General features: G+C 52.0%; 1 protein-coding gene across 4 annotated transcripts in view; it reads left to right on the forward strand.

Annotated features, from left to right (window-relative positions):
- The first annotated feature begins 291 nt into the window (after positions 1 to 291).
- LOC114842500 (HIVEP zinc finger 3) overlaps positions 292 to 15260 on the forward strand; it is a 29157-nt gene continuing 14188 nt past the window's right edge. The window contains exons 1-2 of one of the 4 annotated variants that reach the window (XM_029128064.3): positions 294 to 1903; positions 14277 to 14322. The gene's annotated coding sequence lies outside the window, so the exon portion shown is untranslated. Of the gene's footprint in view, positions 1904 to 13010; positions 14323 to 15260 lie in introns of those variants that run through there. The other 3 variants (XM_055503413.1, XM_029128063.3, XM_029128062.3) reach the window with 3 other exon arrangements.

Consider the following 15260-nt stretch of genomic DNA (forward strand, 5'->3'; position numbering starts at 1 on the left):
AATACTGTAGTGATCACCTGTTACCCCTTACTCACATTCATGTGGAAACATTAGCATTTGCAGCATTTTGTGTCTACATATCAATAGCAGAGTCATTGATAGACCATCTTAATAGCCGTGCCTTGTCTCAGTGTTTATTGCAACAATAAATGAACTATGAACCATGATTCAACCGTTCTTTCTGCTGATTTGAATGTGCATTGTTTTGCCAGAGAATCCCTGACCACCTCTTTGACAAGATGACTGGAAATGCCAATCTGAGGTTTAATTGGGTTGTAGACCTATTAAATGATGTGCTGCATGCAGGGGAGCTAATTGAGTTTGGGCCCTGCTGGCGTACTGCATGTGCACTGGAATCATTTATCCAACATTAAGCTCCAGTTGAGCTTTTCAGGATGGGACACTTGTTGCTGCATGATGGGAAGTGAAGACTCACTGTGTAGTTTCTCCTCATTAAGTTAAATGTGGCGACTAATGGGTCTGATTGTTTCCACTGTATAAAATCGTTCCACTTAATTTTTTTTTTTTACACTAAATCACTTTTTGTTCTTGCTGTGGTCGCAGTGCAGTGCACTCTTTCCTACTGTAAGCTGGAAGCCTAAAAGTCTCAGTGTGTGTGTGTGTGTGTGGGGCTCCTCTGTGCGCATGCTCTACCTCAGCTCAGAGGAGCAGCTAATGCAGTTACATAACACTCAGTGCAGCCGGCGTCTGCTGTGAGCCAAATGCCAGGCCAGTCTGGTTACATAAGCCCGTCAGAGTCATATTGTAGCAGGACGACGGAGCGCTCGCACCACAGCCAGGCTTCACACTGACTCACAGCATCTCCTGCTCCGTCTCTCACTTTCTCCTGCTCTGTCTCCTTCCTCCCTCTTCCTCCTCTCTCTCCACTCTTCGCACTGTTGTCAGGAAACAAAGGAAAGCGCAGATGCACAGACAGCACAGGGCGAGACTAACTGAATGTGATTTAATCGACATCCCTTTCTCTTCCACCGGACACCGGGCTTTGCTGATTGTGTTGCTGTCCTTAGAGCAGCTTTATACCTGTCTGAGCTTTCTGTGCGTTGTGACGGGATGGGATCAAACATTTCACCTGAGCTGTGATGGCCTTTGAAGCACCGTTTGATCTCCAGAGCAGCAAAGAGCCACCGCTACAGTAAAGCCAGGTCTGCTGCACCTCTGTGACCTTTACTGTACGTGACACCCGCATCACACCCCCTCTATGCAGAGGGACTCATCGTTTCAGCAGGATTCCGCTCTGAGGGCACTGATCTGCAAAGCGCTGCCTTTGGGAGAAGTTAATTGATCCGAGGCCTCAGCTCCCGACCTCCACCGCGTGCTGCTCCGTCAGCATCACTTTATTCACTGTTGCCGTAAACAGCCGAGGTGTGTAGTAAAGGTATGTGCCGGTGAAACCCCACGTGCCGCTGCTCAGACCAGGTGCAGCAGGATTACACACGTCTGCCCGCAAAACCTCGCACCCTCGCTCAGGCGACCGCACGAGTTGCCTGGCTAATTAGAATTAACAGCATTAAACGGGAGCCGCCGCTCGCAGCCAATCGCGGCGTCCAGCACCTCCTGGAAAGTCATGAGGACGCCAGCCCACTGGCGGAGGCTGCGAGGGGGCGGCGCCCGCCGAAGGACCGCCGCGCGGGGAGGTGCGGAGCCGCCGAGTGTGTCTTGCGTAGGGCGAGATGTTGTTTTGTTGTGACGATCAGCTGAATGTGGCATCGTTGTCCGGTCTGACACAGCAGCGGGAAGCACCACGAGCCCACTCGGCTCTCCCTCCGCAGGAACCCGGGCGCGGAGAGCGGCCGGATCCGAAGCATCACAATCCAGGAAATGCGCACTGGTGGCCCTTTCGCGACGGGATCAACGTCTGCAGCGCCCGAACCCCGGCAAGCTGGTAAATACCGTCATAATATCGCTGCCTCGTGTTGACTTGGTTTCGGGTGCGTTGCGGCGCGCGGCACTGGGAGCGGCGGCGCGGCGTGAAGTTCGGGGCCGGCGTCCCGTCGCGTTTCCCCCCGGCGGGAGAGCGTCGCGAAGTTGAAGGCGCCTCGGCGCTGGCGACGATCGGATGTGATGAAAAGATGATGCGCGTGCGACGGACGAGGGTCCGCGCGGCCGCCCGAGCCGAGCCGAGCCGCGCGACGCGTCGGGGCGCAGCTCCGGCAGCCGTCGCTCCGTCCGGAGCGTTTGTCCTTAACGGAAGGGGCGCGGGAGCGCAACAGTGAGGAGCGAGACGCGTTTTGACGCGCGGCCAGGCCCGCGGAGTTGGTTTTGACCGGCTGTATTTAAACTTGCCAAGATTTTAGAGGATGACATCATGCTTTTGTGCTGACTTGATCCGCTGTGATGTGGTAGGTGAGTTAAGTTGGTCCAAACAGGATTCAGCGGCACCTACACAGCTTTGTGTTATTTAGAGAGTCCCCCTACAGTTAATGGAAGTCATCTGTCTGTTTGTCTATCTATCTATCTATCTATCTATCTATCTATCTATCTATCTATCTATCTATCTATCTATCTATCTATCTATCTATCTACATAAGGGAAATGCTGCATCAGGTAAATAAAGCATTTTGCATAAATGAAACACTTTTCCTCCAGGGACGTCATAGCACAGGTTCGCAACGCAAATGCTTGTTTGGCAGGAAGTGAGGTAAGTGTGGCACTTCAAAACTGCTGCTGTAGGTGTAGAGCTCAGCGGTTGCACAGCTGTCTGCTCCACAGCCAGGTGTTGCTGAGACATCGATTTAGATCCGTATCAATGGAGCTTGCGCAACTCCCCCTTTTGGAATGTGGCGGTTAAAAGGCAGCCGTGCCGTAGTCGTCACCCAGTCGCGGGTCCGTGGAGCAGCAGAGAGCTGAGAAATGTGGTGAAGTGTAGTGGAGAGGGGCCAATTGAATGGGCACAAAGCGGCGGCCTACGGCGCTCCGCTCGGGCCTGGATCAGGACCACTTGTGGTGCTGGCTGCAGAAAGGCGTTCGCTCAGCAGGCACCTGAGCGCAGCGCGTTTCCATTTTCTTGCAAATTTCCAAGATTGACATCATGAAGCTTTTGATCGTGGAAACAAATCTGAGCTTTGGGGATTACCTCCGTCCATGGGTCCAACATGGATCGAGATAAAAGCTACAAGTTGGAGTCACTTTGATGTTTTATACCATCAGAGCCTGGCTGATATATTCAAAGGTGGAGAATCGTGAATGTGCCATTATCTATGTAGCTGTGGAACGAGTTTTCATTCTAGTTGAAAGTTTGTCAAAGCCACTTCGTTACAGAGAGCTCAGGTGTCCGTGTCATAGCTGTGGCCTTGCACAACTTGCTTTGTTCAAGTACAGCGAAAGTGAAACGCCTCTAACTAACACTGGCGCTGATTATCCAGGCGGGTCTGTGTCTGTCTCTGCTACCAGCTCCAGATGGGAAAAGCCTGTTTCCTGCCAATTAACACAGAAACACTCCACGACCTTATGCCCTGTATCACACACACACACACACTCCACGTACAGTATGCATCTCCTCACACACAGTCAGCCTCGCAGGTGGCAACATGTTGATGTAGGTGTCTGACGTGCCGTCGGCGGCGAGAGAAGGGCGTGTGGAGCTCCTGGTCAGGCCTGCAAACACCTGAGCAAAAGGTGAGGGAGCTGCAGGCACTCAGAAGTTGGAGTCAGTTTGGTCAGAACTCGTAGATGCCTGCTCTGTATTTATTCATCTGAATGCATAATTGTGGGAGTCAGGAGATACAGTAATACAAATGATCAAATGGCACCTGTGAGGATGTTCAAAGTTAGTTTTCTTTGTGTAACGATGATGGCATCAGATGATAAACAAATGTGTCCAAACATACACACCCGGGCGGTGAAGAGCCGGTGGCTGGTGGACACAACCTTTTCACGTCCCTGCTGCTGGTCATTAATCCTGTTTTCTGAAGCACCAGAGAATAATAGAGGCTCTGTAGTGCTGGGAGACCAGAGTGAACCAGGAACAAGCCCTTGGATACACAACCACTCACAAATGCACACACACTACACAAAATGGAGGCTACAAGTGCCAGTCTGGCAACGTCACAAATGCCCCACTAGCCTAATAACTTTATTGCCTGATTTCACTTCTATTGTGAACGGACGCAGCAGTCGGGTCAGTCAGCGAGCGAGCCGCGGGGGGCCCAGCGATGTCAACCGGAGATCGGGTTTCTGTACTGTGCGTGTGCTGCCTTAGCCTCAGCCCCGGCCCGGCCCGCGTCCGCCGGCCCAGCTTATGTAATAATGTATGCGGACGCTGATGCTTGTGCACAGGCAGGCGGGTTCTGCAGGCGGAGGATGCACGGCACAGGGCTCGCTCACTCGCTCCGTGAGAGTTAATCATTACCTACCGGGGCACAGTTGGCGGCCAAGTGGAATGCCGAGGGATTTTAGTGTTTGTTGTGGCAGTCCTCCCTCCAAAACGGGCCACAAGTTTATTATTACATCACGACAACTCCAGCTTTTCACCAGTCCACAGCATTTGCTGCCGTTCTCCTTTGTTTATGGTATAATCCCTCCGTTCTGTCCTTGTATCAACATTCAGGGCGGGTTTTTTTTGTTTGTTTTTTTTGTGCATTTGTTCACTTTCCACACTGTTGTGTAATCGTGATTGTCGTGTGTGTGTGTGTGATTGTAAGCTTCTGCTGCTCACCACAGGTATGTCTGCAACGGCTTTGGCCTCAGTGGCACTGGTGAGTTTGTGTGTGTGTGATTTGAGCTAAAAACGCAGACTGGGTTCATATCAGTGGCTGGATGTGGAGGTTTGAATGAATGGAGGCCGGATCGCTCCCGTTGCCGTGGATGCATCTGGTGTGTGTATTGATCGTTGAGGCAGTCGGGGGGGGGTTATATTTCACAACTAGATACCTCTTCCAAATCTCTTTCTGTCGTCTGAGCCAAGATGCCCCCCGGCCACACCCTTCACCCGCTGCTCGCTGCGTTAACGTCCACCTGCATAGATAACGCGTTGCTAATCTCTTCTCACGCGTGTGTGGGTTCACGTGTGTTGCTTAAAGAAGACGCAAAGTGAAATGATCCAACTCTGTTACGTTCTTACGCCGGCTTTCTTCTCTATTTTCCATTTTTCCAGTCAGTTTTATTTTGCCCCCCCCTGTTCTGGAGTCCTTTGTCTCTGCGTGTAAGGCGTCCCTCAAGTAACAGCAAGTGAGGATTGGAGGGGATTTCTGCTCCACGGGAGAGTAAGAGGGCTTTGGTGGAAAATCCTTCCAGCCTCGGCCGCGAATCTGCCGAGCAAATGGCGGCGGCGGGCGCCGCTCCAGCGCCATCCTCCCCGGCCGTGTTATTTCTCGGTGAGGCGGTTGAACTCACCCCAGGAAGACCCCCCCCCCCCCCCCCCCCCCCCCCCCCCTTAGCGGTTCTTTGAAAGCCCTGTGGAATCCGAGGAACAGCCTCGGGTCTAATCCAGATGTGTCGCGGCGGTTCTTCCTCGGGGGGGAAAGCGCCGTCTCACCTGGCGTCCCTCAGGGCCCCGTCTGCAGCACGAGCCACTAAATAAGTGTTAAACCCACATAAACAGCCGCTGCTGTCGTGCAGGTGTAGATGGGCGCTTGGTTATGTGCTGCAGAGTCCTCGTGGGCACCTGACATCCTCAAGTAAGGTCGCACCAAGAACATCTCATTTTAGATGCTGTTAATTATGCAGGAGTGGTTGACTGGCATCGCTCGGAAGGTCGTCCTCTCTCGCCCCCGGTGACGAACGCGCCGGATCCCGCTCCGTGTCACTTCTGTCGGGGTCGGAGCTGCTCGCCTCTGTTGTGGTTTTGCGCCGCTGCTGCTGCTGCTGCGCCGACATCCTGTATGAGGTCAGAGCTCGACTTTAAAGGCCTCCGCTTCCTCACTTATCTCCCCTTTAATTTCATTTCGCGCCGTGTGTGTGTTGACGGCACATTTGCTCACTGTAGGTTGTGTCTCGGCGTGTTTGCGTACGTTCCCGGCTTGTTTGTGCGCACAGTGTTTTTTTGCTGATGCCTCCACATCGCAGGCGCTGAGCGAGAGAGGGCGTATGTTTCGCCTAATTGAAGGTCAATATTTGCGAGGCATTCCTTCAGACGGCTTTCCTAGCGTGGTCTAGACTGAACACAGGCGGCCACTGTGCTGCAGAAAAGGCTGAGGGCCTGTCGGACTCCAGCTTGTTCCTCCGCGCTGCGCTGCCAAAGCCAAAGAGGTGCAGCCCACGATTATTCTGCGAGAGGTTGGAGGAAAACCTCCGTGGTGGAGTTTGTTAAACCAACGTGAACTTTGCAGAGCTCATCGATTTTTCTTGCTAAATACTGCGCGGAAATGATTGCGAGCAACGCTTGGCACATGGCTAATTAAATTCGGCTAATGTGGGAATTTCCCTATTGGATTGTAAATTGGACGAGAACGGTGGCAGGAAACGCGAGAGTGGAAGCAAAACACTGTAGTGAGCCAGTGAGTCAAGTTCCAGTAGTCCACGTGTGCCGAGATGGGTTCAAGTGCTCCGTCGGATTGTCTACTACAACTTTTATTTCCTGCATACGCTCCAGTGATGTGCTGCTTTGTTTGGAGGCGAGAGTCCGTCAGCAGCCTCGCTTCAACAGCGTCGCTCGCCGTAATGAATACAAAGTCTGCAAATGTCTCTTCAGCCTCGCAGAGTAAAGAAACGACCTTGTCACAGAGGTCACATGGGGTCGCACACACACACACACACACACACACACCCCTGGTGCCTAAGCCACAAAGCCGCTGACATGGACTCGTCCACCATAATTTAGAAAATAAACAGATTTTTAAGACGTGTGTTCTGCTCTTCGTAGGGTAAGATTTGTTTATCTTCCCCCGTTGGATGTTAAAGTCCTAGGGAGCATTGATGGATGAGATGGGACGGCTCGTGGCTGAACCTGGGGAGGAAGACTGAATGAAGGAAAATGTTTAGGGGAGCGTATTTGGTGGAGAAGTGAGCGCTGCAGGACGCTGCTCCTCAGGCAGAGATGTCACACTGGCTCCTCTTACGTAACCCCGCTGTACCCGACAATGTCAAACAGTCAGCGGCACCCAGGTAGTCCCCCCCCCCCCCTAAACACTGGTGCAGCTGTAATCTGCCCGACGGCGCTGGAGTCGTCCTCAGCGGCAGCGATGAGGATGAGGAGCGATGAAGGCGAGGTGGCGGTGGAACGCGGAGTCGGGAGCCAGCTGTTCGCGCGAGCGGCTGATGAGACGGAGGAAGAAACAAGGCCACAGGAGAGAACAGTCACAAACGCCACACGCAGATCAAGAAGCTGTTTATTAGACTAAGACAAAGCCTCGGGCCGATTTGACGCCATTCCTTTCCACAGAATCGCTTTGCTTCCTCCCAGATCTCTCCAGCTACTCTTTGTTGCAGTTTCTTTTTAGAGAGAGGTGTGGGTTTAAGGTCCGCGGTGAGCGAATCGCTCAGAGCCACCAAAAGAGCAGCTTGTGGCGCCTTTAGCATCACCCTGGACCTTCCTCTGACCTCTAGGCAGCGTGACCTCTGTCACTCAGCCTGTGTGAGGTGTGTGCTTTTGTCTGTGCCTGTCTGTTGCTCATTGATCATGGTTGTGCGTTTCTCTTTCACATTCTCCAGTGGTTGTTTGTCACCGAGCAGGTTGGATCGGGGGGGCACGCGTTTGCTCTGAAGCCGCGTCGAGCTTTGCAGAGAAAGTTTCGTCCCATCGATCAGTGTAATGCACTGTTTATTGCTTTTCTTTGTGTGTGTGTGTGTGTGTGTGTGTGTGTGTAACCACAGCGTTATCAGATTATCCCCTCTGTGCAGTTCTTCACGGTGAACAGAGTGTTAAATTATATTCCTCCGCTCGTCTGCCGAGCCTTTTGCAACATTAATGTGTGTTTCATCAAACAAGCCCGTATAAAGGATTTCCTAAAACGTTATCTATTTAAAGCCAGGCGGGGCTGACTTACGACAGATGCTCATCGTCCCCTGGAGGACGGATCTTAACGACTTTAATTGTTCAGATTCTGGTTTATTTAAAACTTCAGCTCATAACAGATCCAGTGTCGTCCCCGTGAACCGTGGGCTTAGATCGTTATCATCAGCAGCTTTAGGCAGGTTAACGTGCTTCCATAGCGTTCGGGTCTATAGTTTTAGACTCTCAGCCGCTGTTTCATCCCAGAACTTTATTGTACACATTGAAATGATAAAACTTTGTTTCGTTATGTGCATTGCCTAATCTATTGAGTCAGTCACCTTTGTACGCCCTGAGCACAGTGACGTGTGTTCCGTCTAAACGGCTGCTTTTGGAGCAGAGCGAAGCCGGGAGCTGGCGAGACTCTGCCAAAACCCGTCCGATGTGATTTTGCTCATAGTAATGTTTTCGGTGCATGTTGGTGCGCGTCAGCCAGTGAAATCTGTAGTAAATCAGCCCTCCCCCATTAATCCCAGACGCCGTTGAACTTTTGAGCGTATGCACAGTTTTTAATGTGTGAAGTCAGACTGGCTCAGGTTTTCCTACATTAGATTTTCCAGCTCTTGAAATCAGATTTCTGCTCTCAGTTTAGCAGCTCGCTACAGAACATACCATCTCATCTGCTCCTCTAATGGTCTAGAAACAGAAAAATCTGCCTCTTGTAGTTTTGCTGATCTACTTTATCTTTTATTGGAAGAAAACGTTCAGTCAACCATCAATCAAGCTATTTACTTTTATTCAATTTTATTTTTTACTTTTTAAGTAGACAGAGTCAGTGGCTGCGGACCACAAAAACTCACATAAGCACTCAGCATCAGAGTTTCCCTCACCGTACAGCTCTCTAGGAAATGAATCAGTGACCTGTGGATTAGGTTGTGGCTTGGTCACAATGCTTTATAATAGTTTTACCTGTTTCATTATTCACGACCGCTGTCTTGAACCTACAGGTGACTTACATCAGTTAGCTGTAGTTTGGCCACTGGCTGAAGAATAAAAGCATTTCTGGACAAGATCCACAAATGAGACGCGCGTCAGGAAGTAAATCAGTTGAATCAGGGTGAACAGGACGAACAAGTACCAATGAGACGGTGAAATCAAACCGTGACCATGAAATCCAATGAAAACCTGCAATTCATTAGAAGGTGCTTTTGTCCTAATAGGGAGAAAAAGGCCTTTTTAAACGGATTTAGCAGATGAGGATAATGCTCATCCTCAGGGGGGCTGAACATTGAACATTTAGTCAAGTTCACACAAAGCTGATGTATATTTTTAAACCCTTCCACATAAATCCTGCCTGATGCTGGTCGGGTCCATGTACCTGAGGTTACCCCGCGACTGCAGCCGTATGTCGCAGGCTGTTACAGTAAATATTCCCACTGGGGAAACGTTGGCTGAGGTAACACGATGACGGCCCAGTGTGTGTGTGTGTGTGTGTGTGTGTGTGTGTGTGTGTGTGTGTGTATCTGAGCGGCGCAGGCAGCGGAGCTCAGCCGAGGGCTCGTTCAAAAGCAGTGCTTCAGCCTGTATTGGATGACAAATCATCCGCGTGTAACCAGGGAGGAAGCAACAGGAAATCAATGTGTCCCAGCGCTCGTCCTGGACCAGTGCGGCGTCTCCCTCGCGTTCCTCCGCGTCTTTGCATCGCGCTTCCCCGAAAGCCACGGCGGCTCTATTTTACGGTGCTCTGTGTCTCTCTGCCTGCCTCGCATTGAAATGATGGGTTTCGCCGGGCGAGAGGACGCTGCTCTGACGACGGAGAGGGGGACGGGGGACGAGACGCGGCCGCTCGGGTTTCGCTCCCCACCGGACATGAGGCGGCGACAGCTGGAGGAATGCGCCGCTCGCTCCCCCGACGCGGGTCACGTGTCCCGGGGCTCTCGGTTACTTCGCAGGACAATCTGAACCTTGGGTGGTCAGGAGAGGGGGAAATGTGGACACCGTGTAGTCACGCTATGATTTAACAACACTCAGAGGCTCCTCATTGAACTGTTTGTCTTGTTATGAGCTGTAACTAAGCGCTTTGGGAAAAGAAATTGGACACCAGCTCACTGTATCTGTGCCTGTACCTGACATTAAGCTTGACATCTTTATCCTGCTCAGCCTCGTGTTTACAGGACAATAAGGATGTGTTTCCATAGCTCCCTGTTGTTAACAACTGCTACAGCGACGATAATGTTACCACAGCGCAGCCACTTTGATCACTGAACACCTCGAGTGTCATTAATCTGTTCGATGAGTAATTCCAGGAGGAGGTTTTGTGGCTGGGTCCTCGACGGCAATCTGATTTGTGGGCGTTTTAGAAAAGTTTCCCTTTTTGTTTCTCCAGGCTTTCTGAGATTTCTGCCTCCGTCCCAAAGCAGTGGAGCACGAATTCTGATTGTAGTGCCATAATCAGAGACGAGTCAAACTTTGGATGATTCTCACAGAACTGTCTGTCAGCAGTTGTATGAGGCCTGTAGTTTGAAGAGATACTCAGATTAATTGATTGATAAGGTTGAGGCAGAGCAACGTAGAACTGAAATAACAGCTGCAGAGCCTGCTTGAACCTCCATGTAGTATGTTGCTCTTAATGCAGTGAGTACAGTACGTGTACGTGTGTTCTGCCGACTCAGCGTTTTACACCCTTCAGCTGCGCTGGCTTGTCGTACGACTGATGAGCTGCCGCCTGTGGCCCTGGAGCTGTGGCGTCAAGAGATCAGACCTACGGGTGACGGGCGTTGAGGCTTGTCTCGGCAGGGTGCCACCCCAGGGTGCACCGCTGAGCAGAGGACACGAAATGACCCAAGACTGGAGCTCCCTCCTCCTCCGCGTCTCCTGCGCATTCCCAGTGGGACACTAACTGGTCCCAGCGCCCGCGTTAGTGCTGGCGGCTCAGATGAACAGGCGCCGGTTCCTGAGGCACGGCGCCGGGTCACGAGCGGAGCCGGTCGGACCTGCTGCAGCCGAGCGGCGCGGCAGCTGCAGAAAGAGGAAGTGACTCGGGCTTTCCCGTCGCTGGGGACCGATCCACAGGGGTCACTTCATAGAAACACGTCTGCAAAAAAAAGAGACCCCGCGAATGCGCGCACCGGCGCCAGCCAACGTTTCTGCATCAACCTACCGACGTTTTCCTCAAAGGCCCGAAGCCGACTGGACGAGCTTCAGCTTTCGGTGCATTCTCCCCGTTAATCGTCTCCGGTGCAGATGTGCGTCTGGTCGCAGCTCCGTCGGCGCCAGCTCGCTGCAGCCGCCGGTCACACTCGGCTGCAGCGAGCTGTGTGGGAGAACGCGGAGTTGACGTCCACGCATCAGTGGAACCCGTGGGTGCAGGGAGGACAGCTTCTGAAAACGTCGGTTCCTCTTTCTATATTTATCCTGCCTCGCTCTCGCTCGCTCGCTCGCCCGCCCTCCATCCTCCTCGCTCCTTCAGCTCGTTCGCGCGCCGCTCTCGCCTTTTTGATGTTTGCCGTCAGCTGATACCTGGGCCACTTGCGTTACAGTAACTCCCTCCGTAGGAGCCTTTCTGTTGTTCTCTGCTGCCTCTGACTTCACGTCAGGCGACCATTTAGCCTTTGAGGCAGTAAATCCGACCTAGTACTTAAGACTCAGAAAACGCTAATACTGAACAACTATAATAACTGGGTTTATCCTAGCATTGCAAATGGCTAATGATATATTAGTGCTATATAGGATATCACTTTCCAATCAAGAACTCCACTCGAGGCCAGTCTACTTTCCATAATCACTACCCACAGCAGCCCTGGAGACGTGATTTCCTGGTAGCCCTTCTCATAATATACATGAAGTTTACTTTGCCGCATGCAGTGAGCGTGGTGATTATTAAAGGTTCTGCACCATGGAAAAGGAAAATACTACCAGACTGAAAATGAGAAGTACAGCAAATGGGGGGGAGAGTTGGCTGCAGTGAAGCGGTTGTTCATTTGTGTGTGTGTGTGTGTGTGTGTGTCTCAGAGACGGGAGAGAAACTGCTAAAACGGAAACCCTGCACCGTGAAGAAGGAGGATAAGTGAAAACGAGTAGAGCCAGTCTTTCAGGATTTTGCAGGATCGGGTGTCCCATCTGCTGAGGATGCTTATTGATTGACATGAACTAAAGTAGGGCGTTCAACTCCATTAGCCCGTTGACTGCTTGTAAGTCACCAATACAGTTTCACATCTTCTTTTTGTGTGAATGTGCATATTCACACAATTAAAATCTTTAATGCTAAAGTATGTGGCTGTTGGCTCTCAAGCATTTTGAGTACCAGTGAAATTGCGTTTCCCTCCATCCGTCCAATGAATAGAATCGTCCTGATGAAAACTTGCGTTGTCGTTGTCTCTCGGCTTTCACCACTTCCATCTTCTCTTCTGCTTATTGAAGCTGAGAATCGGAGGCAACACACACTTCACGGGCTTCAGGTGGGCAGAGGTGGAACAGCTGTTGCACCTGCAGCCACGTGGAAGCTGCTCTGAGTGAGTGGGACTGAGGACAAACGGGCTAAAGTGTTATTATTAGAAATCTTACGCTAGCGACTGAATTGATTAGCTTAACGGGGGAGACACGCAAACCCCCCAGAAAACTCCCACTAGGCTCCCAGTTTAAAGGGAGCTCGTTCCAGTAATGACGCCCCAGTGGGATGAACAGAGGGCGCCAGTTTACTGGAGTAGTTTTCTGAACGCTCCCATATTCACCCATGGATGTGGATCATAATGTATAGGCGGCTGTGCGTCATACACTGAACGTGACTCTGCCACAGTCAAAGCCTCGCTTGCGTTGACGGTAAAGGAGGACGGCTTTGCCTAACGTGGCCCCGGAAGCCCAGTGTAGCCGTTCTGTCACAGCTTCATGAAAGCTTCATGTTCCCGTTCTGACTTATCTCTAAAATGGCTCTGCTCTGCGCTGATGCTAACGCCTCCTAGCTGTGTCCAGCTTCTAACCGCGCCGCGCCTGCAGCCTGGTCCCCGGCCTCTCTAATCGTTCTGTCTGCTCGGAGCAGCTTTCATGTCAATCATCGCGACAGTGGCAGTTTTTGTTCCCGGGCCTCGGCTCCCCACCGCCGCCGCCGCCGCCGCCGCCGCCCCATCAGAAACCCTCAGTCTGAGGAACAGAGCACAAAGGGATGACGGATGGGTTAAGGTCCCTCACACGAAAGTACAGTGTGGAAGGTGTGCGCTGTGGGGGCGACAATGAGGACATTCACACACACACACAATACGGAGCTTCGGCCGGGCCCGCCGTCAACCAGCCAGCCAGCAGCCGCACGGGCTCAGGGGCAATCACCAGGTCCCGGACAACACTCCTATTGACTGGAGCCCCCGAGGGGGGACGCGAGAGGCCCGGTCTGTAACAGTCGGCAAATGAGCAGCTGCGTGTTGGATCAGAGCGGAGCCATAAGAGGGGCTTCATCTCGTCATCCGCCGGCCGCTGCCCCGTCGGGTTCCACGTTCCCCCTGTTCGCTCGCTCGCCCGCCCGCTCCCTCGCTCCCTCGCTCTGTGCGCCGGCTCGTCGCCGTGCGAGCGTGTTTATTTTAGAGCGTGTGACTCACGCTTCCTGCGCTCTGCCGATGAGGCAGAGCTCTATGGAACAGCAGGACCTCCGTTCATCCTCAATTCTCCCTTTCTCTTTCTGTTTCTCCGCCTCGCTCCCCGGTGCCGCCCGGCCGACGGGCCTTGGACCCGGCTCCTGCATAACGCTTGGCTCGCGCTGGAACGGATCCTGCTCTGGAATTCACGTGCAGATGCGGCGCCGCGGCTCCAGGTCGGAGGATTTACGGGAACGAGAGCCGCTGGTGGGGCAACAGTGTTTGTCCCTGGTTTGGACGGTTGCTAGGTTTCCTTTTCCTCACCTTTTGCTGATAGAGAGATGATAATTGCGCGGAATCACCCCCGGGCTCCTTTGTTGCAGGGGAAAACCCCACGTACGACCTGTTTGCAATCCTATCTGCCGTCGGTGTGCCGCCGTGTTAAAGGCACAGCGGCACACGCTCCTGTCGTCACCGTCCTGGTGTCGTTCGCTTGCTTTCAATGGCACTGTAAAATTGGAGATGAGGGTGTGTTTCCTAATTTTACGGGAATCTGAGTCGCTTCTAGTTTCTTCTTGATGCATCCTCCTCCTCCTCCCCTCCTGTACATTTGGTGTCCACCTCCCTGCTTCCCATCCTCCTTTTTTTTTTTTTTTTTTTTTTTGTTGCCTCACCCCAGCCTCTCGCTCTCTTTTTTTTTGCCCCCCTTCTCACTCTCTCTCAATTTGTCTTTTCTCTCTCTCACCGTCTCCCTCTCTCTCGGTAACACACCCACTCAAACAGTCATATCCGCTCTCACTCTCTGGCTCTGCCTGCTTGTCTCGCAGTGCCTGTGAAGCGTCTCTGAGGGGGAAGACCAGACTGCTCTGTCAGGTAATCTAAACTCCAAGCCGTCTGTTTCTTGCTTTATTACTAACTCTCTCTCTCTCTCTCTCTGCCCCCTCTCATCTCTCTTCCTGTCTTTCTCTCTCGTTATGTCTTCCTCTCTGTCTTTAATCTTTTCATCCTGCTCTTGCAGTCTGTACTGTTACTTCATTGCCAGCTACAGAAATGAGTTAGTTTAGCTGTTGCACTTAGAACTGTGTACACATTGGTTGGTTTCTTTGTTTATGCAAATTTACCATTTGGTTGTTAGCATCCAGAGAAATGCTTGTTAATGAAGGGGTCTAAGTTTTCTTCTAAGTTTATTATAAGTCACTGGAGTGAATGATGACATGGAGTCAAATTCACAGGCTGAATGAAAGTTGAAAGAATCTCATAAGAAAGGAGCGTTCCCCCTTTTGCCCGGGATGTTTGTGGGAATTTGTTCTTTGCCGGACCCGCGTGTCAAAGCATCCAAATGCTGTGGCTACGTAATTAAACTTGACAAAGAAAGTGTCTAAAGTCTGAGTTCCATTTGTGTACAGCTCCTGCCCACAAATAAAATGACACAAAACCTGGCAACCTGCAATCCAGGCCCGGTTGTGGTCACTTTGTTTTGCAGTTTCCTACCTCGCTGAAGGGCCGGCTTCTCCTCCCGGCAGGGCTGTTATTACAACGGCGCGATCGCCTCCCGCTACCGAGGCTGGAGGTTGGTTCTGAAGGCCCGGTACTGACCCGCGGTTCGCCAGCTTGTGTTTAATCAAAGCGAACGCTGCAACGGCTGTGAACTTCTAGTCCGTATCAAAGCCCTGTGAAATCCTTCTCTGCACCCTCTCGTCTCGGAGGTGCGGTAATCCAGCTGCATCCCACACAGAGCTGAGTGAGTGCTCTGGTATGTGGTGTTTTTTCAGACGGCATCCTCCATGGCTCGCGGCTCTCACTAACAGCAG

The sequence above is a fragment of the Betta splendens genome, chromosome 16, assembly GCF_900634795.4.
Source record: "Betta splendens chromosome 16, fBetSpl5.4, whole genome shotgun sequence".
NCBI classification, from domain to species: domain Eukaryota; kingdom Metazoa; phylum Chordata; class Actinopteri; order Anabantiformes; family Osphronemidae; genus Betta; species Betta splendens.